The sequence below is a fragment of the Clytia hemisphaerica genome, unplaced genomic scaffold, assembly GCF_902728285.1.
Source record: "Clytia hemisphaerica strain Z4C2 unplaced genomic scaffold, Clytia hemisphaerica genome assembly, whole genome shotgun sequence".
Classification (NCBI taxonomy): domain Eukaryota; kingdom Metazoa; phylum Cnidaria; class Hydrozoa; order Leptothecata; family Clytiidae; genus Clytia; species Clytia hemisphaerica.
The window spans coordinates 45,405-69,915 of NW_027103664.1; positions in this window are offsets into that span (position 1 = coordinate 45,405).

A 24,511-nucleotide genomic window follows, 5' to 3' on the forward strand; every position below is an offset into this window, starting at 1 on the left:
GAGAACGAGTTTGGAAAGAGAGAAAGTAGCAAAAGGTTTAAAAAGACCACGCAGACATGTTGGAAGTAATTATCAATGGAAAGCTGAAGAGTGTTTGGAAAAGGTTATCACTTAATAAATTAAATATAAGTAAAGTAAAATAGAAAAAAAAATTAGTTATCCTAAAGTCATTATTCAATATCTACCTTTTTTGGTTCTTTCTGCTGGAGATTACGAGAAAGGAAAAAGTCAATTAAAAATTTTAGCTAATTTTTCGAATATTGCGTTACTTTATTCAAAAAATCCGTCAACACCCCACAACTGTCCTCAATTTCTTCTGAATTCGTTCTTTTTTTTAGGTTCGTAAATTCCCAAGTGGCTCGTTCATAAACTTTCGTTCATTAGCAACTGAGTTCGATGTCAAAAACGCTAAAGGTAACTGCTTTAAAACTGGTTAAAACGAGATAACATGGCTCTTGTAATCGTAATCAGATCTTGTCAGTGTCTTGTTACTTGCGGTTAAACATTAGCCCTGTGATTTCAAACAAGACTCAAATGTTAAGTTAATTCCATTTATTTGATTCATTGTAGGGGATATGCCAGGAAATGCAGGACAAGTTGTACGAACATATCTCGAAGAAAACGGAATCAATATGGAAGAATTCGTCATTTTTGGTGGTGGCACTAAGCGCATAAGAAAAGCTAAGAAACGGTAAGCAACCTGTTATGAGATGTCAAATTAACGCTCCTATTTTGTCAATTTTTTTCTAATTTCGTGCCCTGTTTGCAAAGCAATTCGGCCGTGAAAGTAAAACCATTCGTTTTAATCAAGATGACGTCGGGATTGAAAGCATTTATTTTAGGTTAGATGTGTTTAAATTCTTTCAGGATATTGGATTCGAACGTAACCGTACCGGTGGATGAAAGCATTTTGGAGATAAACGCAAACCTGAATTCATTGATCAAAGATGTAATTATATCTACTTTTGAAACATTTTCGTGTGACACATTTTGTGAAGTTATCTTTTGCTCGACTTGAAATCCAAATCTTTCTCAGTCTGGATTTCTGTCATAGGAGGGATGAATCACGGTCGATTTTTATGATGACATAATTTTTGTTCTTATTTCAATTCCCTGAACTCCTCCTCCCTAAAAAATAATTAGCAAGATTGTCTTTGCAGTTAAATTTTTACTTAGGGTAAATATTTTAATTTTTTACTTAGGGTAAATATTCCCTTGGAACGTTGGTAGTCCCGCAATCGTACGATTACATTGCAATAAACACTAATCCTGATGGTACTAAGACGAGTGAAACAAGACAATTCATTGTTTCAGGTACATGATTTTTATTACATATAGGGCTAGAGTCCTCAAAATCATTTTTGTTACACAGAATACCTTAAGGGAAGAAATTTTCGCGAGAAGAAATTTTCGCGGAAGAAATTTTCGCGGAATTTAATTTCGCGAATTTGGGTGTAATTCGCGAAATTAAATTCCGCGAAACACACCAAAATTGTTAAATCGCGAAATTAAATTCCGCGAAATTTGGTTTTTTTTCTTCTTCTTATATTTTGTTGTTTTTGACCAGGTATTACCAAAAAAGATGGACACGATTGATTTTTAAGCATTATAACGTGTATTTTTTATCAAATATAAACAAATATAAACACCTCCGTGATGCTTCAATATTATTCTAAGTTGATAAATTCTTCTCAATCGTCAAATTAAATTCCGTGAAACTTTTAAAATGGGCTCATTCGTGAAATTAAATTCCGCGAAATTTGCCATTTTGAAACTCTGATTCGCGAAATTAAATTCCGCGAAAATTTCTTCTCGCGAAAAATTCTTCCCTTAAGGTATCAACAACGCCATCCTTCTTCGTTGCTTTCACCACAATCGTTATTAATCGAGAATTTCAATATTTAGGTTTATTTTCTCTGCAATGCTTATTCATTTTGTTGTTATTCATAAGTATTTCCTTTGATTTTAAAGGCAGGAAGTTTTCAACGAATGAGGTCCGCAACAGAATGCTCCGCTCCCAACGTCCCTACTTGAGAATTCATTCTAGTGAATACTTTGACGCGATGGATGAAAATAATCTTTCAGCCGAGCGCGAGAGGATCGGAGAATTGGATGCAGATGCAAAAAGATTATACGACTTTTAATCGACAGAGGGTTATTGCATGTTGGCACGATACTTCTCCTATATCCGGTGCATCTCATCTCCAAATCACATTTTGCACTCTTTACGACAAAGCAATATTTTACACTCAGGAGGAATATTTGGCAAAAACAGGTAAAAACTTTATCCAATGATTTATATGTGTGTGCTTTAAAAGCACCACAGAAAGAAAATGTATGATAATAAAACCTTGTGTTTTTCATTTCCTGATTTCCGTCCATGTAACGTTTCGACCATTGTGTTCCTAAAGCCTCTTCATCCACCGAACAAAATAAAATTGTTTTTCTTAATCTAGAAAATTTGAATAAAAATCTTTGATTTCACGAATAAAATTTGAGTCGAAAATGGGTCGTATATTAACGGTCATATCCCCGGGTGCATAGAAAGCTTTTCTTCTAAGCTAAATATAATTGAGATTTTTCCGCTCTAACCCCGACTTTGATGGTTAATTTTGCTCAATTTTATCATAATTCTGAGGTTTGACTAGTCAGATTGATTTGAATGTCAAAGCGAACTTCTGGAAAGATAGCCATAACTACAGTATAGCAACAAAGGCCATAAATCGCTGAATTTGCGAACATTTGTAAGTTTGTACGGACGCCTAAAAAAGCTTTTTATAAAATGAGTGATTAATTTGGCAATCGAGTGGGATTTATTTTCGCGTATGACATTTGGTGGGAGTCACATGAAGAATGGAGAAGATTGAAATTTTACATTTTTCATCATAATTTTTGAAGCAGAAAAGATTTCTAAATGAAACTTTCCAGAAATGTAATATAACAATAGACAATGTGAAAAATTTAAAAAAAATTCTAAAAATAGCCAAGACGGGGGTAATATCAGCCAGGGGGTAATACACTATCAAAATACTTTGGCAGCGTTTCAGAAAAATCTATAAAAGCTATTCCAAAAATTTTTTTTGGAAGTTGCTAGTATTTGGATAAGCTGTGGAATGAATGGATAATTTTTTCAAAATTTCATTCCAGGGGGTCTGGAACCTAAATAATGGAAAATTTGAGTTTTAAAGTCGAAATTTGATTTTTCTAGATTTTTTCAAAAATCTAATCCATTCATTCCATAGCAAACCATAAATGGAGCAACTCCTGAAAATTTCATGATCATAGCTCTTTCCAATCCTGAGAAAACGTTGCCAAGGTGTGCGAAAACCCCCTGAAACCTATTTTGAGAAAACGGTCCGTAAAGTCAGAAGTAGATATATCTCTCTATTTCTCTGTAATAGATCGACCGTTTTACAAAATTCTTTCTCTGTTTGACAAAAATGGAATAAAGTTCTACTTTATATACTTTAGAAAAGGCTTTCAAATATCAAAATAGTCCAGAAATTCCAACTTATCACTTTGACGTGATGTGCGCCAATCCTTAAAATTTTGCGCCAAGCTCCACGTCAACATTGATTTAAGTCATTTTAAGTGTGTTTTCACAACAAATACCATATTTTCAATGTAATAGATCATCATAGTATATTTTCCTCACATTGTCAGTCATAAGTTAATTTAAAGTTGATCTGTTGTGATACAAGAATCCACTTGGACATCTAGCCGTGCACAATTTCTCGTGAATGTAAATAATCCAGCCAGAGGGCGCGAAGGGGAGTGTTGCAGACCTTTAATAATTCATCACACACAATTGTTAAACCAGCCTCCAGGCTTTCAATTCCCTAAACAATTATTGGACATTTAAATAGATACATCATTGAATATGCCTTTCATCTCTTTGTCCTTCAAAGTTTTTCGGTAGGTGTCGTCGTCAAACTAGAAGTTCATATCGGAAACGTTGAGTTTGAGAATCAAGTCTTTGGTTTCACCTAACTCAAGCTTTCTTAGTTGAGAAGAATGACATTAAAGAGTAAAAAATGTCATCAGTCAATCCAACATTTCCCAATTAAAGCAGTTTTCATAGTCAAAAACATTGGCTGGCTCCAAAATTTGTATGTTTTTAAGAATATCACTTCTTTGGTTACCATCTTTGATATTAGGAAATCCCGCGAAAAAAAGGCGGTATTGACTTAGACGCCCGAAAAGGGCGTAAAAAGATCTTTCGTTTGGTATGTCATGATCCTATGTTTAGATCAGCCATAAAGAAATCAGGCCCTAGCAACGGGTATGATTTTTCGTTGCTAAGGAAAAAACTTTAGATCAGGGTCTAGATAAAACGTTATATCTCAGGAAATATAAATGATATGGCCTTAAGATTTTCAGGGTGTGTTCAGAAAGGGTATAGAGTCATGAAACGCGCAAAATCCCGAAATCGATATTTTTTTCACCAAATCTCAAAGCTTCATGTGACTCCCACCTTAAAAGATGATATATACATCATTTTGTGCCTTTTTTAACACCGAAAGTGTGCATGGTTATTGAGCTAATGTAATAACTAAATATTTTATAAGGTTTGAAATTCTTTGAGACGTCGTTTAAAATTGATTCTCGAAAGGCTATACATACAGGTTATAAAAATCCGACATGGGTCATGACCTGACATACATGTTTGGTTGTAAAAGGCCCAATCTTCAAGAGAGGATTGACAAGCTGATTAAAACTAGGTATGGAGAAAGATGGAAAAATATTTGAGTGAGTGCGTCAAAAACTAATTCGATAATAAAAAAATCCTCAAACACATTTAAGTAATATTTAACTGGAAAATTGGACATCAGGCTGAATAGGAAATTGTGTAAACAAATGCGACAAATAAAAAATCAATTTATTCTCTGATAATTAATTTTTCTAATTACAGTTACGGAAGAGAGTGCGTCGAAACATTCAAATCTTCGATTCTTGATCACATCTCTAAAGAAAACATCGTGAAAGAGTTGAACAAACGAGGTATTCCAGCAGATGATAAAACCAGAAAGGATATCCTTCTACCGCAACTTGAAGAAGAAATGGCTGGCATCCAACACCTTCCAGCCTTGGTTTTCGAATCTGCTGAGACAAATCTCACGAAAGTTGGTCTTCAAGATTACGAAATTTTAGGATGTGATCCATTGCACACGCTGAAGGGTCATATTGCAAACCTGTATAAGGAAATTCCAAGGCACCTGGAAACAAAAAAGGAAAAGAAAATGTTTAAAGATTCTGTTGTTGCCTCCTTCCGTGGCAAAGAATCCAAGAATGGAGCAGACCATAGAAAAAGCCTCATTGAATTGACAATATTCTTGGATGGGGAAATCGATGACGGGTATGTCAAATTGCTACGGCAGCTTAGTGAGATACAGGAAATTATGTACGCTGGGGAGGATAAGAGAACAGGAAAATCAGTGCTTCGTTTTCATAACCTTACCTTTATGCACGGTGTTTTGATGACCGAGCTGTTCCAGAAAACGAAGGCTCTCACAAGAAGAAAGTTGTTTGGACAGTACTTCTACGCACTCGTCGACCAGGCACCTTTACAATATCGGGTCATCGACCACGTTTCAGCAAACACCGAAGATGAGGAGAGATCTTTCAATTTTTTGAAGGAGGTCAGCAAACATGCAAGTAACCACAAACCAGATAATGTCATTTTAAGTTGCTTCTTACGGACCCAGATCAGGGATGATTGGATAGAGCACCTCGGAACTAAACGAAAAGACACGAGAAATATTATCAGCAAGAACGGCGATCTCTTAAAGGCAGACAGATCAAACACTTTCATCCCTTTCAAATTGATAAAACAAAAACCTCGGCTATGGCAGGCACAACTTGAACGACTCGGTGATTATCTATCTGTAGGAGTTATGTGGGAAGAGTTAGAAAATGGCATTCTAATTCACGATTCCGACGACACGGTTAAATATCCGCCACCGAGCCACTTTCGAAGCACGACGCTCTCAAAAGCATTCAAGTAAGAGCCATATTTACTTATAAAATGGCGGAAGTTTAAGAGTGCGGGGTAGATGGCATGGGCAATTCATATTTGGGCAAATACTAAAAAGGCATCAGATTTGTTTTCTCATTAAAATAGTTTTTTTGTTCAAATTCCAGGAGATTGACAGAGGCATGGAAAAACCTTGACGATACCCACATACCTGCATGTGTTTTGGTAAACGAAGAAGGTGTACGTAGGCGCCTTGAAACCCTTAATACCCCGAATCCATTTGCGTCACAGGCAAGTAACTCAATCCATTAGGTCTATATACTTATTTTATAACTTTGTAAATCCTTACCAGCTACCTTTCTGATTATACCGTTTTAAAAATAAAAGACTTATTATTCGAGATCGTCAATCCACATCAAAAGGCACTAGATTTGAGGAGGTCTGGAATCAAGGAAGTCATGCATGTTTTGTTGGAAATATATATCATATAATATAAGTTATAAACAATAATAATATGGACTTTGTCTTACCTTCAGCCAACCATTGGGATGAATGTTCAAGAGACATCAGAGTCAACACGTGCTGCTACTGAAGACACAGAATCAGCACACCAAGGTAATCTTAGCAACACCTGCAAATTAGAAAAAGAGGATGAGAGTTGAATTTATGAGTGATTTAATTTCAGTGCCTCCTCATCTTTTAAGTAGGCAATGATGAACAAAGTGATGAAGAGATGAGCGACTACGAAGAGAGTGAAGTGTCCAGTGAGCAAGAGTCAAGTGACGAAGAATATGAACAAAATGTTAATGGTTTCATGCTTAATTCGGACATCGGTAAGCACTTAATTTCAGACTGCAGTATCAATTTGTCAAACAAAAAAGAAAGGAGACGGCTCCTTTGCAAAATAATCAAAATTAGCCGTTTTGCCTATCATTTTCGAGTATGTCACAATTGAATTTAAAGATATAACGTATTAAGATATAACGTACTTACTAATATTCATCCTTCGTTTCAGTTCAAGACCAATTGCTGAATGACACCAATCTGGAGAACGATGCCAAAAACAATTTGATGCATGCTAATACGGATGGTCTGCTTGAAGACACGTTTGATCTGGAGCACTGCACCGCCAATGATTCGGAGGAAGGAACCTCAAACGATTTTGAGAACGACACAACAAATAGTAAGTAGCAAAGGAAACTATAAAGAAAGTAAGATTAAAACTATAATGGATAGAATCTTCAAAAGCCTTATCCTATAGCCTTGTATGGTATGTCATGCATCACACTGCATCACAGTTTCTTTAAATGCCAGACCACATATCATAGATATTCTAAATTCCATGACTACAAAATACTTTATTTTGTTTTGATTAGGCATAACATCAGCAATGAACATTTCAGGAATCAATCAAAGTGGAGGTAAATTTTAGAATTTCAGACAAACCTGAGCTTTTTGTTGAAATCTTGGAAATTAAGTATCATACAAATGACAGTGACAACCTGAAGAAAAAGAAATTACATTGAATTAATAAACCCTCTATGAATAAGTCTCTTGAAATTTCAGAAATTCAAATGCCTCAAAAACCAGCTACACCAGCGAGACCATTGGCAAATATGACATTGTCATCAAACCAAAGTCAAGGTAACATATCTTTGTGTGCCCTAAATTATTTTCTTGTATACATAATCTACATATTTGAAATTTGAAATTTGTAGCAAAACGTGTAAGATAAACAAGTAAATTTTAGAAAGTGGAGGTAAATTTTAGAATTTCAAACAAAAGACAAACCTGAGCTTTTGTTGAAATCTTCATGGAAAATAAGTACCATACAAATGACAGTGGCAACCTGAAGAAAAAGAAGAAATTAAAATTAATTAATAAACCCTCAATGAATGAGCCACTTCAAATTTCAGAAATTCAAATGCCTATCAGACCAGCTACACCAGTTACACCATTGGCAAATATGACATTGTCATCAAACCAAAGTCAAGGTAACATATCTATGTGTACCCTATTTAATTTTCTGGTACATGTACAATATCTAAAATTTGTAGCAAAATGCTTAAGATATATAAACAAGTAAATTTCAGGAATTTAAAAATTGAATCTAAAACCAAAAAAAAGTTCAAGAAAATGTTCTTTTTTCAGAGATCAGATTGCCGAGAACGCTAATGACAAGAAATAGAGGTAAAGCGAAACTGTTCTTGACAATTCAACTGATAGATATGATTTTTATTTTTATTTCTTCAAAGTTATTTTCCAACTTATAAATGCATTTTTTTCTTAGATGTTCTTGAGAGCACACCAAAGTCATCAAAAACCAAGGCAGCAACTTCTAGCAGATCAATCACTTCAAAAAGCAAGAAAAAAGAAAGTGAGAATTTTCTTGGATCTATCAATCATTAATAACATGGTTATTTTGCTTCTGCCACTAGAGCACTCTTTGTAAAGAAATCGTCAACTTAAACATTTGGTTTCCAATGCGTCATAGTTTGGGATTGGCTGTCAGACAAAATAAAAGCAATTAAAAAAAATTGCTGATTTTTTCCAACAAAAAAGGTGTCAAAGTAGACGTTTTGTCTGGATTGGTACTGTTTTGGTGTCCTGACTAGTGAAATTTACCAATTTTAAGTAGTTAATGGTGTTTTTTGTCTTTCAGATGTTATTGAAATCACGAAAAAGAAGCCAGAATCTCGAACATCACAGCTTCTCACATCAGTTTTTGGCCATGAAGACAAATTGATTCAAGCATACTGTCTTGCTAGAGAAAAATTTAAACTAAACAATGAGTTATACCGTGATAGATTGATGGATTTGAGTGCTAAGTTGGAAGTTAAGTTGAATATTGCAAGAGAAGAGACGGAGAAAGAAATAAAAGAAATTGAGATAGAAGCAATGGCAGAAAAGAGCATTAAGTTAAAATTTTCAATTGGCAAAGATAGAGTGTATGAACAATTGAAAAACAAACTTTTAGTATTGAATTGTTTGAAGAAAAATTTGAGGATCAACTAGAAAGAATACATGTTTTTCTTTTTACATGAACCTTGCAAAAAATTCAGTGTAAAACATGTATAATTGTTTGTTTTTTCATGTCAATAATTCTTAAACTTTAGTTTTTAACTTGTAATTAAATTTTTAATCCAAAATGAGAACCTAGTTCTAATCAAGAAACAAATAGTGTAAAGATTCTTTACCCATGGGTGCCCTTTTGTTATGTTTCCATCATTTATCAATTATTGAAAATATTTTTCACATCCAAAGGAAAATTCATTGATTGTGTTCCATTGCATTTAATTACATTTGATTGGTTCAATTGATAGTCAATTATGTTTGATTAGTTTGATGCTGTTGAAAAACCAGGATTGCTATCGAACACTAGAACCGCAAGCATTCTTAAAGATTGAAGCGAATAATGATTTTCAACAATTTTTCAAGCAGGCTGTGAATTTTTTTTTCTGCATACATACATTTTCTTTCGACCCCTCCCCTCACCCCTTTATGTACGCAAGCATACGCTTTTCAAAGACAACCCCACCCCCTTAAGTCCAGACGTAATTAATCGAACAGTTTGATTACCAACGAACTTTGTCCGACTTAATCAAACAACAAAAGTTTGACTAGATTCATTAATCAACCATTTTAAAAGTCGCTAAAATTGTAAGTATTCGATTAAGTTTGACTAAACATATTTAGTACGATAAAGTTTGACAACAAGAAATGTTTGACAAAAACACAGTTCGACAATTTTTTGACAACAAAAAATGTTCAACAAAATTTGACAACAAGAAATAATGTTTGACAAATGCGACAGAAATTCCGTTTGACAGAGTTTGCCAACAACAAAGTTCGACAAATTCGACAGAAATTGTGCCTGCTTGCTGAGGCCTTTACTTTACTTTCTCATCATGCCAGATCATGCTAAGGATTGTCTCAAAATATTGTTTGATTAAATTGGATTAAATTTGATTTATATAAACAAACTAACTAATCCACCTAACAAACAACCGAAGTTCATTGAACATTAATCGAGCAACAAAGTTTGATTAAGTTTGACAAAGTTCAATTTAAAATACAGTTCGATTGGTTCGATTAAGTATGTCTGGTTATGTGTGTACGTACTAATATCTTATATCTTATGTCCAGACGGTGTCAATCGAACGAATCAAACACAGTATAAATTGAATGCAATTGAATTATTCCAGATAATTGCAATTCGATTGTTGAACGCAATCAAATCACAATCAATATTACCCAGGATTTGCCGTTAGATTGCTACGATTACGGTCGATTGCTTTGATTGCGTTTGCTTGTATTCAATTACGTTCAATCGTTCAATTGATTCAATTGTATTGGATTTTATTTGCTTTGGTACGGTACTAAGGGGACCCGTCCATATTTATTTGACAACGCAAACCGTCAAATTGACGTTATCCTCTGAGCCCCCCCACCCCCCATAGATAACGTCGAGCGATGAACTGATGTTTACCAAAGATTGTAGCCATTTTTCATCAAAGTTTTCCCATTCCCTCGCAAAGTCCGTACTTGATTGTACCCATGCGTGTATGTGTTCTTTTAACTAATGACCTTTATTTAAAAAGAAATTAAAAGCTCCACTTGGCGCTAGGTTTGTGCCGTGTTTTAGGCGTACCACCTTCTTTGCCAACTTGTGCGATGTGGTTTTGCTCGATCGCGCAAACAATGAAAATATGATGTAATGATAACATAGCGCGAACCAATGGGATTATACAAGCAGCAAATTTTCATGTTTTCATACACGATTATGTTTTGGAAAGCTTATAAAGTATAGTGTGGTTGGTGGTTACAAGTATCCGCGATTTTCACAAAAAGGTATACCTTTGATTTTTTATAACGCCAAACCTAACTTTTGAAACCCCCACCCCCTCATAACGTCAATTTGACGTTTTGCGTTGTCAAATGAATATGGACGGCTCCCCTTAAGTGCTCGGAGTGATCCAATTTAATTTAATCGCAATCAAACTCAGTGAACATAATCGTAATCGAACAAATCAAAGATTAATCGAATGTAATTGACAATCAATCGAAGCAATCGAACTTAGTCAACTATCAATCGAGCCAATCTAACCTTACTCAAACGTAATTGAACAAAAGCGAATATTACCCAGGAATCGACCGTTTGATTGAGATTCAATTACATTCAACGATCGAATTGCAATTATTCGATCGCATTCGATTACGATTTTTGTTTGAAGTTGTTCGATTGACGCTGTCTGGCTATGTGGACGCCCCTAGAAGTAATCAACCGAGCAAGATCGAACATAATGGTTGTATACAATCAAATGTCAAATCCTGGATAATGTTCGATTGCAATTTGATTGCCTTTGAAAATTAAATCTTAAATTGATGCTCGATTACATTCAAAAGTTTACTTTAATTTGATTTTTAAAAGCACTGTTGTTCACAAAAAAGGAGAGGCAAAAGGTGGACAACCTGAACATTGAAAAATGACAATTGAATACTGGGAACCTCCATCACAAACCAATCTAACTATAAATTTATGAATAGCTATCCTCAATCTATAAGAAAACTATTTGTGTTGAAGAAATGAGGATTAGCTACTGAATGATAGATCAAATTTAAAGGAGAAGAAATTGGGGTTAGCTGCAAAGGGATTGTAAAAAGAAGTTGCAGTTGATGGGTGGTGGATAAATTATCATGAAAAATATCAAGTCCGAAGATGTGAAAATACATATATTGTAGATAGCGTTACCTCAAAATTCAACTTGATAAGTTAAAACCAATATCAGAGCAGCCATAATTCTTCCAAATCCATCCTTCTGAGTTCACATTCATAAAGATATTCTTGGATTCTTTGATAAACATTTCAGGTTGAACAACAAGCGGAAGGAGACTCCATTTTGTCTTCCTTCGCCTTCACTTGGGATTTTTCGCAAAAACTAAATTGCTGACCGCTACCGGTACACCCGCAAATTGCTCGAGTTCGGCCGCGAAGGTTTTTTCCGGTAGACATTATTAAACCGGAAAGATCCCGGTACTATTGAACAAATTATCGCGCTTCAAAAAAGTACGCACGGCCTTAAATCTGATGACCTTATTTTATAACAATGGTGTTTTTTCATTTCATCATTGGTAACTTTTTGGAGAAAATCATCCTAAAATATTTTTACGGTATTCTTAGGTTAAGATTGAAATTCAACCTAAATTCAACATATAATACAGACCTGGCATGGCATTCTTTGTGAAAATATTTATCGTTACTGAGGTATTATTAGCAATCTACATGTAAAAATGCTTTAAAAATGGTATCTTTTCTTAGGTTCAGTTGCTAAATTCTATGATGGCAATATTCTTACCATATTCTTAATTTTTCGGCGAATTTTATCATAAATATTCTTGTAAAGTAGTTTTTTATAAAAAAAGGCGTGTAAACAATGTGTTTTTGATCCAAAATTTCAAAAAATTACATGGCATGAATAAACCCAGTAAGTTTTCAAAAGCGTCAGGCGCGAAAGGCGAAATTGCACTTTAATTACGCATAATTTTGAAAAAAAAGATTTCCTTGGAAAGCGTTGTTGAAGACGGGTGGATGTTTTAATTTTTCGGCAAACATCAAGAGCTATGAAAAGTGTGAATGGAAAAATCAGAAATCTTCAGTGTCTATTCATGGGGCTCCCCCAGGGGCTGGCGTGACGCGTGAATGACCCTTTTTTCTGTCGTGAATACGTGAATTGGACTTTTTCAACGCGTGAATACGTGAATTGAGATATCCGCGTGAACGTGAAAATAAGATTTTACCAGCGTGAATTCGTGAATCGAGATTTTGAGCGTGAACGTGAAAAGCAAATTATTGTCTAAAACAAGACTGAATAAACCTAAATATGTAAAGTTTTCTTGCTCGCTTCGCTCGCATAATCCTTTACATCATATTGACCATTGTAAAGTTATTCAAAATAATCAAAAATTGAAACAGAAAGAAATATTTTTTCCTTATTTTTCTAAGGGCGCATTTTGTGATCCAAATATTGCATCCAGCGAGAGTGTTTTGAGCCAAAACAGAAAAGTCTAAATGAGAAAATTTTCTCCGTCGGCGCTTATGATGGTCGTCTTTCTGTAATCGCTTATATATTGTTACTAAATGCAGTACACAAAATGATACCGCATGAACTTGGAAACAGTGAAGGGCATTTGATTCTTTGATAATTTACAAAAGTAGGTAGATAGTTCTAAAAATTTTTATATGATTGCATCATCGAACATTCGGAAAAATACTCTTGCGACGCCGCACCGTGTAAGGCAGGTACGTCACTCGCCGTACCAGATTTGTACCAGTAAATGGTCAGTGTTGAAAATAATCAAAGATTCTGAATGAATTTTTTGACCAAACAAGGCATATTAGGGTAACAATAGTGTGTTAAGGCCGTTTTCTCAGCAATGAAAGAGTGAAAGTTGTCAAAAAATTTTCGCGCTCGCTTCGCTCGCTTTTTCCTTTCCACAGCTTTTCTTCAATGAGAGACAGGGTGTCAAACTTTGGAGTTTGCGTCCTCTGGTTGTACCACCTCTTTGAAGCTCGCGATTTTCCAGACCATGAATTTGGGCCAAACCTCGATTTAAATTTATTCTCAGAATAAAACATATTTAGGGCCTGCGAGGAAGAAATTTGGGGGGAAACCTTAAAGCTAAGGCTTAACTTTGCACTTACCTCCCTTAAAAAGCAAATTCAGGCAGGGTTTATACCACCGTACGCCAGAGAGGTAGTTTTTTGTAACTTTGGCGTGATAGACGTGATAGACAGACCTTAAACATTGCCCTATGAAAGCTCCAATAATTGTAAGAGGTCTTAAAAGGTCGATGCTGTCGAGAATAAGGTCAAAAAACTGCAGCAAACTTTATGTTGGCCATAAAAGGTCACAATCGTTTAACAAAATAATTAAAAGCAAAATCAGCGCGTGAACGTGAAAATGTTTTTTTTCGCGCGTGAATACGTGAATTGGCAAAAAATTTTGCGTGAATACGTGAATTGAGGGTCGACTGGGGGGGCCTCATTCATTACATAATTAATCGTCAGCCGTGCAAAATTACTCGAATCTGATTGGTTTAGAGGAGTGCGATTAATCGTTAATTGCACTATTACCACTTTTTGCACTCTTCGGCGGGGGGACACTTTTGTCCCCTTATTCTTTTCTCTCCCAAGTCCTTTGTCAGAGACTTTTTTTTACTATATAATAAAAAACATTTTTTTCTTCAATATAAAAAAGAACAACGAAATTTTACGTTAAAATAGCTTCTTTTAATTGAAAACAAAGAAAAATTACACTGCAGTGTTTTCTTTTTAAACACAAAAGAAAAAAAGGAGGTTTTCGAATGTTTATATTATGACGATTACCTCGGAATCGTATGTTTTGTCGTTTGTTACTCGTGATTAATCGTTAATTGCACTCCAAACCATACGATTACTAGTACTAATTACATAGCAATTATAAATTAATTCTACTAGCAAAATATAAATTTTCAAGTTAGCCGGGTGGTGACAATCAATATTTTTTGTTTCATCTAATCCGATCAAATATTTTCAATCATCCAATGAATCCTACACAACTACAAAATAGTTTACCAGTATTGATAGTTTGAAAAAAGATCCCTTTTCTAAAAGACAGTAGACCCCACCAAAAAAGGGCCAAATATCATCCCTGTGGCGAATTAAATTACAAAATTTTGTGCTGTTTTTCCATCCCCGCTGAAATTCTGACTTTAAAAGAATGATATTTAAATCCCATATCATTATAAAAACATGGGGATGGCAATTGCAACACGTTTTCTTTTTATACGAACATTGGCCAAAATATTAAGAACAAGTTAAGAGCATTTTAAAGCTTTGTGGACTCAAAAACAATCTATTTCTTAGGAAAATGGTAAAAAAATATTAACAAAATGGTCAAGATCAAGAACATTTAAGAACATTTTTAGACTCAAAACTAAAAAAAATTAAAAACATCCGAAGGCTTCAAAAGCTCTTGGGAGCTCTTGTAAAAAAACGTGTATCTAGTTTACCGTCTGTTACCCTTAATGGCTGAAAAATTCTTACCGGCTCTGTGAGAAGTGGGTGCAAAAATGACAAGCAAAACAAGAATCAATGCACGCTTAAAGCGAATGAACTTTAATTTTCGTGCATCTGTTACACTTTTTGTTATTAGAACCAGTAAAGTTTTTCTGAGGCTCGGTTGTTCTTATTTTTTGTCACTTTGAGCCTCAAATTGTTGTTATCCTGTTCTTATTATAGAGTATAAATGAGGTATTTTAGGCATTATACCCAATTTTTACTATTTTAAGCCCTAAATTGCTTGGAATTGAGTATAATTTGAGGCTCAGCATTGATCTTAAATTGTTTTTATTTTTTGGCGATTTTGAGCCTTGTAGAACAACGATATGAAATAGTTCTTAAATAGAAAAAAAGTGTACATGCAATTTTCCTCACTTAGGAATAAATTTTTACCGGGGAAGTGAGACAGTGGTGTTTCATGTCCCTCCAATGAAAGAAAAAGATTAAGGGATTAAGTTAAAGAATCCAGGGAATCCAGGGGCCTACCCTCAAAAGAAAGAACCTTAAAATTGTCAAAATTATATTGACGCATAGCTTTTATTATCACCTCATCAAAGTATCACCTTATGACAAAATTCTATAACAGCAGCATATTGCGGAAAAGATGAAAGAAAAAGCTATGAAAAAGTCTTCTCAATTACGATGATTATCACTCTCGGTAATTAGTATAATTTTAAACAATTTGCGGACAATGACCCTCGAGGGTTCAAGGTGTGATAATTGCAATTATTGAAATTCGAAGAAAGGGTATAAAAAAGAATCTTTTCCTAAACGCTATCACAGTTCTCAGTACGCAGAATTGTCAACTAGGCAAAGCATTAAGTCTCTAATTTATTCAGATTCATACGATGTTAATCACTTTAGTGTTGAAAATCGTGAACATTACATATTTATTAGTAAGTTAAATGACTTAAAAAAACTTTTGTTAGTAAATCAATGAAATTATCAAATCTGAGATGATTTTGGTAACAGTAGATATCTAACAGGGTTGAAGAAAAAGATTTTATAAACAGGTTTAGGACATATGTGTGAGGTATCAGAGAAGTTAAAAACATAACCAACAGAAAAGAAGATCTCAACTCCTTCATCGGTCAAAAGGTTTCCGGTTGTTGTCGTTAGGAATCAACGAATTTAAGGTTGCTCACAGCTTTTTGACTTATCCTAGTTTTCATAAATTGTACTTTGAAAATGCTCTTTTTTGAGCCTATTTTTTAAGATTTTAACAAAATCTATTTGTTGTTGTTAACGGTCTGCAAGATGTTGCTTGATGTCATCTAAGAAGACAAGCTGTTTCTCTCCATAGTTTCCTGTAGAGTATTGTTTGTAATATAACATCCACGTTTAATTAAGTACCATTTCTACTTATTTTCACATATATTCTAAAGCATATTATTTAATCAAATTTAATCAAAATGAAATAGATATAGTGAAGCGTCTTCGACAGGTCGGGCACCTGTTATCGTTCGTCTTTAGTTGCGACGCGCAGCAATAGCATACGGAGAAGCAGTCCCGTTTGTGGTCTAGGCAAACAACGCATGGGTCATGCTCTGTCGATTGGCAGGATCGTTGGTCTTGTTCTCGATTCCTCTTTGCCCTGAATCATGAAAAGAAACAAAGAAAGCATTTAGAAATGTTGATTCAGTCTTGTATTATAGAAGAAAGTACTTTAATAGAATAAAACTTGTGGATTTTGTGGTTTTGGGTCTCATCCATGAAATAATTAAAGTCTTAATGGAAATTTGAAGGCGTCTTATTCTCTTATTTTAGGGATAAACTCAAATGTTAAATGGTAACAAGCAAAGAAAATTATCCTCTGATAGAAAACAAAAATAAGAAAGAGAATGACCCCAGCCTCATATTGATATTTTCTTTAATTGTGAACTAATTGAGAAATTCCAAAGATTAATAATGATTCGTTGATTTTAATAAAGTTAAAGGTGCCTCATTCACATAAAAGGGAATAAAAAAAACTTACTTTTTACACAATCGACAGGTACAATTCCAATCAATTTGTTTTTGTCACCCATTCTTTACTACCCCCTGGATGATTCTCATAGTCTTTTAATCGCCAGAAATTGAATCTTAGTGTTTGGGTTGTCTGCTCGTGCGAGGCTTCGTATTGGTCTAGGTAGAACCTCAACCTACGGTACTTATTTTTATTGAAACAATAATAGACCATATGCGCCAGCTGATTCTCGCTAGCCATTGCCACAATCATCATCATAAGTCGATGAAACATAAACATTCTATTTTGAAAGTTCTCCATGATGGCGAAGTGAAAAATTTCAAGTGATGCGTAGATTGAAGGATTTCATATTCAAAACATCGCGAATTTAAAGGATTTTTAGGTGCACTGGGATACATTCTTAGAAAACAAAAATAAGAAAGAGAATGACCCCAGCCTCATATTGATATTTTCTTTAATTGTGAACTAATTGAGAAATTCCAAAGATTAATAATGATTCGTTGATTTTAATAAAGTTAAAGGTGCCTCATTCACATAAAAGGGAATAAAAAAAACTTACTTTTTACACAATCGACAGGTACAATTCCAATCAATTAATGTTTTTGCCACCCATTCTTTACTACCCCCTGGATGATTCTCATAGTCTTTTAATCGCCAGAAATTGAATCTTAGTGTTTGGGTTGTCTGCTCGTGCGAGGCTTCGTATTGGTCTAGGTAGAACCTCAACCTACGGTACTTATTTTTATTGAAACAATAATAGACCATATGCGCCAGCTGATTCTCGCTAGCCATTGCCACAATCATCATCATAAGTCGATGAAACATAAACATTCTATTTTGAAAGTTCTCCATGATGGCGAAGTGAAAAATTTCAAGTGATGCGTAGATTGAAGGATTTCATATTCAAAACATCGCGAATTTAAAGGATTTTTAGGTGCACTGGGATACATTCTTAGACGGGTGGCTAAATATTTTTCTCTGAATGAAAAACAAGAACAATAACAAAATTATTTTCGAAACGATTGTTGATAATTACAAGGTGATACACATGTAACTTTTTTTCTTGGTACATTCATTCTTCTGTTAAATATATCACTAATAAATTAAATTACAATATGATTACGACTTACAATAATAATTGTACCTGTTGCCAAATTAACTTTCCTTCTTTTTTGCAAGTTTTCCATCGTTTTTTCCGAACATTGAATTATTCATTAGTTTAAAGAAATTCTTCTGAAACTCGTTTGTGGCTTGACTTTTTTGTGTGGTATTATAATCGATATAGCTTTTTAACCATTTTAATTGCTTGAAAGTGAGGATTTGTGAAATCTACAAATGGAAAAATATTGTGTACAACGATTTGTGATTGTTGTTAATCTCTAAAGAGAGGGTTAAGTTTGGTTGACCAAATCCAAGATGAATATATAATATTCTCACCGATCTAAGCTCCATTCCAAGCGAAATGTAACATTTAAGGTTTCGGTAGTGAAGTGTGTAGTTTCTCTTATTGAACGAGTTTGTGTTGACTTGTAAACTCTGATTTTTCAATCTGTAGAATTTCCTGTTGTTTTGGTGATAGCATGTCCTCTGTGACGGTCATCCTTTCTAGAGCAAGTGGGTATTCTGAATGGGCATCGTGTAAGCTGTCTGGATAATCTATTAACAGAGAGGAAAAGCGATACGATGAAGTTTAATGTATTAGTTTTCATTAAAGGGAAAAAAAGAGCTCTTATTCCGTTTGTACTCACCTAAATCACATTCAATAATGTACCCATATTCAGCTTCGTCAGAGATCTTCATCGCATCAAAGTCTTTAATTTCATTAGCGCCCAACCATCTGAAATTACCTACAAATTAAAATAATCTTTAAATGGAAATGGAAACTATTAATTGTTAACAGAAAACATGAACTGAAAGATTTATTCGTTTATTTTCATACTATATACATTTAAGAAAAAAAATTCTCTTACCCGTGGGCAGTGGTTGTGACATAGCCCATCCATAAAGATTGTTCGCATCTAGATACCGGGTGCGCCACAAAAAAGTTTCTCTCTTTAAAACTAATTTTCTCGAAATATAACATTTTTAAAAGAACCATTCTTTTTTCATCGGAAAAAAGAAAGATAAACTTAAATTTTGAGGGGCCATTTATTAAATTCGATTCAGTAGATCACCTGCACCATTGATTCCAACATTGAATTCACCAGCACCATTGATTCAAGCATTACATTCACCAGCACCATTGATTCCATCATTGCATTCACCAGTAACACCATCATTGCATTCACCAGCAACATCGATTCCATCATTGCATTGACCAGCATCATTCATTCTATCATTGTATTGTAAGTCAATTTTCAAATTTCCGACCCCTCAGAGCCACCATTTTCAAACTGTTACCCTGTTACCCTAGTGTTACCCCTGTTACCCATGTGTTACCCATGTCTTACACCCCCTGTTACCCTAGTGTTACCCCCTGTTACCATGTGTTACCCTGTGTTACCACTTTTAGTAACAACGGCACACTACGCATTCACATAAACTTTTCAAACCAAAACCCTCAAATCGCATATCAACTTACAATGTACGCACACTTAACGGCCACAGCCAAATTCCTGAACTTGTTTCAGCGGCAATGGAGCAAAATGTGGAAATTCTCCGCATTCAAGAACATCGTTTTGTACATGACGAAATTCTCAAACATCACCTACTCGAAAAAGGATGGGTACTTATTACATCGTCGGCGTGGAAAAATTCGATGAACAGTTCAATCCGGTGAGTAGGCGTTCTCCTCAACCCTCATGCAAACTCTTGTTTGATCAGCATCGAAAAGATTGCCCCTCGTATTCTCATCGCTACATTCAACGGAAACCCTGCAAGCACGATCCTTTCATGTTACTCTCCGGGGGGGGGGGGTACTTAGGCAAAATGGATGATGGGTATGTGCGGACGGTAAGGGTCGGTTTTTTCACTTTTCAAAGTCTCTCTAAGGGTCGGAAAAATCAGAAAGTTTTAAATTAGTCTCTCTAAGGGTCAGAAAATTCAAGATTTTTAGGAAATTTTTTGATTTCCAGAGAAAAAATTGTAATAAAGTCTCTCTAAGGTTATGACTTTTTGGCCGATTTGGACCGGTCTAGATCGGCCTTTGTTTAGAGAAAAGATTTAGAAACATGGCTCAGCTAAGATCGGCCTAGATTGGCCAAGATCGGTCAAGATCGGCCAAATTCGGCCAGGAACGGTCCAGACCGGTCCATATCGGCCAAAAGTTCGGCTTTTTAAGGATCGGACCATTTTCAATGTGCTCCAAATTGCTTGCAAGGACACAATTCACGACACGTTTCTATGAGAAATCCCAATTTTGGGTTCATGTTACAAAGGCTTTTCAAAAGAATGTCAAGATGTTTCATCATTCTCAGGTACTTTTGGTTGCATTTCAGTTTCAAGGCTGGGGTTCTTGAGCTATCTAGAGTCGAGTTAGTACTGTTTATCGCTTTACCATTATCAGCAAGAGCATCATCGTCTTCTTTTTTAATAGAGGGATCATCTCTACTGTTCTCCTCATCAGTATCTTCGATTGTAACATCATCTGATACTTGCGTTGTTGGAATTGTTGTCTAAATTCAAATCAATTTAAATAACTATGTAAAAATTATTTTTACCCCTTGATACAAACTTGTTGAACAAACGAACTGAGATAGTCGCCGAAGCTGACCGAAATGCTTGAAATTGATACCCTTCCTTTTTACGATGAAAAACAATTTTCCGGCAAATTAACATTATACTGAGTGTACTACTATTTTGTAAATTGAAGATCTTTAAGCGTCGTCTATGAGGACGGCATGGAACTTTAAGTACCAAATTCATGGAATAATGATTGAACTTTTGGACAGTCACGTCATGTCTACCCTGACCCACTCTTTGAAAAATATATGGACGCCAGCAGGTATTCAATTCCCTTGCTAGCAATATAACACTATTCTTAGAAAGTCTTCTCTAGTTTTATTTAATTATCATTGGCGCAATTCAAGTTGTTCATTCAAGTTGTTCGCTCGTACGAATAAGACGTGTATCAAAATGGCTGCTACTGAACACAACTTCAATATCGACGAAAGTATTTCAAGTGTCAATTCAGAAGATGCTGAGAAATATATTGATGAAATTTACAATGAAATCAACGGTTAGTGTAAAACACAGGTCACAGGTCACAGGTCACAGGTCACAGGTCAACAAAGTGCAGAGCGGAAAAAAAATAAGATCATAACATATACATAACATAACATCAATACATAGCGCATTAAATTACAAAAAAGTAATACATGCTATTTAGATATTATAAAATGACAATTGAACAGAACAACAACATGACATAGTGACACTTACTTACAAAAATAATGACAAAATCATAAAATATGATGCCTAACAAGACAAAAGCACGAAAAATATTTATTATACAAAATGTGATGTGGATGGTGTGAATGGATATAAAATGGCACCAAACAGAACCTTGCAAGGACCCTAAGAGAGTGGTTTTAGAAGGATGGAACTAATTAATTATTCAGTTATTATTTTAATGTCTTAATGACAATTTTTGACAACAATATTAACAGAATCATAAAATATGATGCAAGAACAGACAAAAAAACGAAAAATATTTATAATACAGAATGTGATGTAGATAGTGTGAATGGATATAAAACGGCACCAATCAGAAGCTTGGGAGGTCCCTAAGAGAGTGGTTTTAGAAGGATGAAACTAATTAATTATTCAATTGTCATTTTAATGACTTAATGACAATTTTTGACAAAAATATTGACAGAATTACAAAATATCATGTCTTACAAGAGAAAAACACCAAAAATATTCAGCATGCCGAATGTGATAGCAATATGGCTGGATATAAAATTACACCTATCAGAAGCTCGTGAGTTCTCTGAGAAGGTAGTTTTAGAGCGATTTGTTTTATTATAATTTAACCATTATATAACATTACAAACATTACAATATGTAATTTACCTGTTATACGTATAATATGGTTTCAAATATTTTCTGGTCTGCGTTATACACGGCGCAAACTGCGAAAGATCGATAAAAGCACATGGTTAAATTTTGATGTTTGAAATGGTTTTATATTGATGAAATTTCTTGAGAATTATGTTTTTGATAATTCTTTGTGTTTTCCAAACATTTTCCTCTGCAATGACATTGATTAGAGTTAACCTGTCATCACTGACCTGTGACCTGTGACCTACGACCTGTGACCTGTGACCTGCGTTTTACACTAACCGTGAAATCAACCAAAGTGATGATTATGAATTAACTTTTGATAATGTTTGTAAAGCTGTACAACAGAATCTACGAAATGAAATACAAAGGTTTGTTCTTGATACAGTGACAAGAAATGTCAAAAATATTACACTTGATAATACAAAACTTGAATTTGAAAATACTGTTTTGAAGGAAAAAGTTGAAAATCAGCAAAAGGAGATACAATTCTTGAGGGATGAGCTGATTTCTCGCAGAAACAAATATTCTCCGTCCTATAAAGGGAGTGAAATACTAAACTCAAAAGAAACTCTTAGTCAAACATTTGGCTTAATAGACTTCGATTTTGATACACCAAATGCTTCTTTTGATCAGACTGAAATTCTTGAAAAAAACTGTAACAAAAGTTAATGACCAATTAAAAGAAGTTCGTTCATCAAAACACAATGATTTCATTACAAAGAGCAATCATAAAAAGATTATCGAACGTGCAAAAGAAACTCTCAATAATAATACAATATCTGAAAAGCCAAAATCTGACAAAAGGGAGCAAAAAGTTGTCAGTGAAAAAAAACAGTCAAAAAACGTGAACGTGAGTATTTTGAATGGCGTAGATGGAAATGGTATTTCAACTAAGAAAGCAAGAGCTGTTGTCAGAAGTTTTCCTGGAGCTACCACAAGTGATATGATCGATTTTATAAAACCTTCGGCAAAGAAAAAACCTGACATGATGATTATTCATGCTGGGACAAATGATTTGACAAAGGACAATATGGACACAGTTGAAAATTTTGGAATCGTTCTTGCAGAAATCAAACGAGAATCAAACGAGAATCACCTGATACTGAGGTTGTTTTATCAAGTTTATGCATTCGAAACGACAAACAAAATGTAAGTAAACTGGTTAAACCTTTGAATGAAAAGCTGAAAGAATTCTGTGATACGAATAAAATCAAGTTTATCAATAATGACGGAATTGACTCATCGTGTTTATCGAAGAGAAAGCTTCATTTGAATCAAAAAGGACTTAAAAACTTGGCTTTGAATATGAAGGAATATGATTGCCTGCTTTTAGTATAGTTGGGAATAAAGCTCAAAAAGTTTTATCTCTTAAATATCACAAATATAAGAACCCTGAAAATATCATTTTATCATACATAAATATAAATTCAGTTCGAAATAAACTTGATAATCTTGTAACCTTTTTAGACGGAAGTGTTGATATTAAATATAAAATTAATACTGGGGTCTTTCCCCATGAACTTAAGCTTGCAGATATCATTCCATGTCATAAAAAAGATAGCGCCTTGGAAAAGTCAAACTATAGACCCATAAGCTTGTTACCTACAATATCTAAAGTCTTTGAAAGACTCGTGGTAAATCAAATGCTGCCTTTCTTAGACACTTTCCTCTCGAAATTTCTTTGTGGATTCAGAAAGGGGCACAACACACAACACGCCCTAATAAACTCTTTTCGAAGGTGGCAAAATCATATAAGCTCAGGAGATAAAGTAGGTGCCTTGCTTATGGATTTATCCAAGGCATTTGATGTTCTTCCACATAATCTTCTGTTGGCTAAGCTCCAGGCTTACGGTTTTGAGTCTCCATCTTTAAACTAATTCAAAGTTATCTTTTCAATCGAAATCATTGAGTCCGCATATCTTCAATATTTAGTGAGTCTCAGCAAAGTTTCAAGTCATCTTCCCAGGTAGTCCAAAAATGTAATATTTCTCTGATCATAAATGGTAGTATTATTGATAGTTCTGAAATTGTAAAACTTTTAGGAGTTTTGATTGATGACAAACTCTGTTTTTATCCTCATCTATTAGATATTACGTCTAATGCAAACAACAAAATTAAAGCCTTAATGAGGATAAGGACTATTTTGTCCCAAGAAAAACGTGACATCTTATATTTCACTTTTATTATGTCAATTTTCAATTATTGTCCACTCATATGGATGTTCTGTTCTAAAATTGCACATGCATTAATCAATAAAACACATTACAGAGCCCTTAAAGCAAGATTTTCAAACTTTACCGAGTCCTTTGAAAAACTTCTTGTTAGATCTAATTCGATTAAAATTCATGACCGAAATATTAAACTTATGCTTTGCGAAGTTTTCAAGTCTCAAAAAAAACTGGGCCCTAAAACTTTGCATGACATTTTTGAAACAAAGAAAATACCATATGCTCTAAGATCAGGAGAT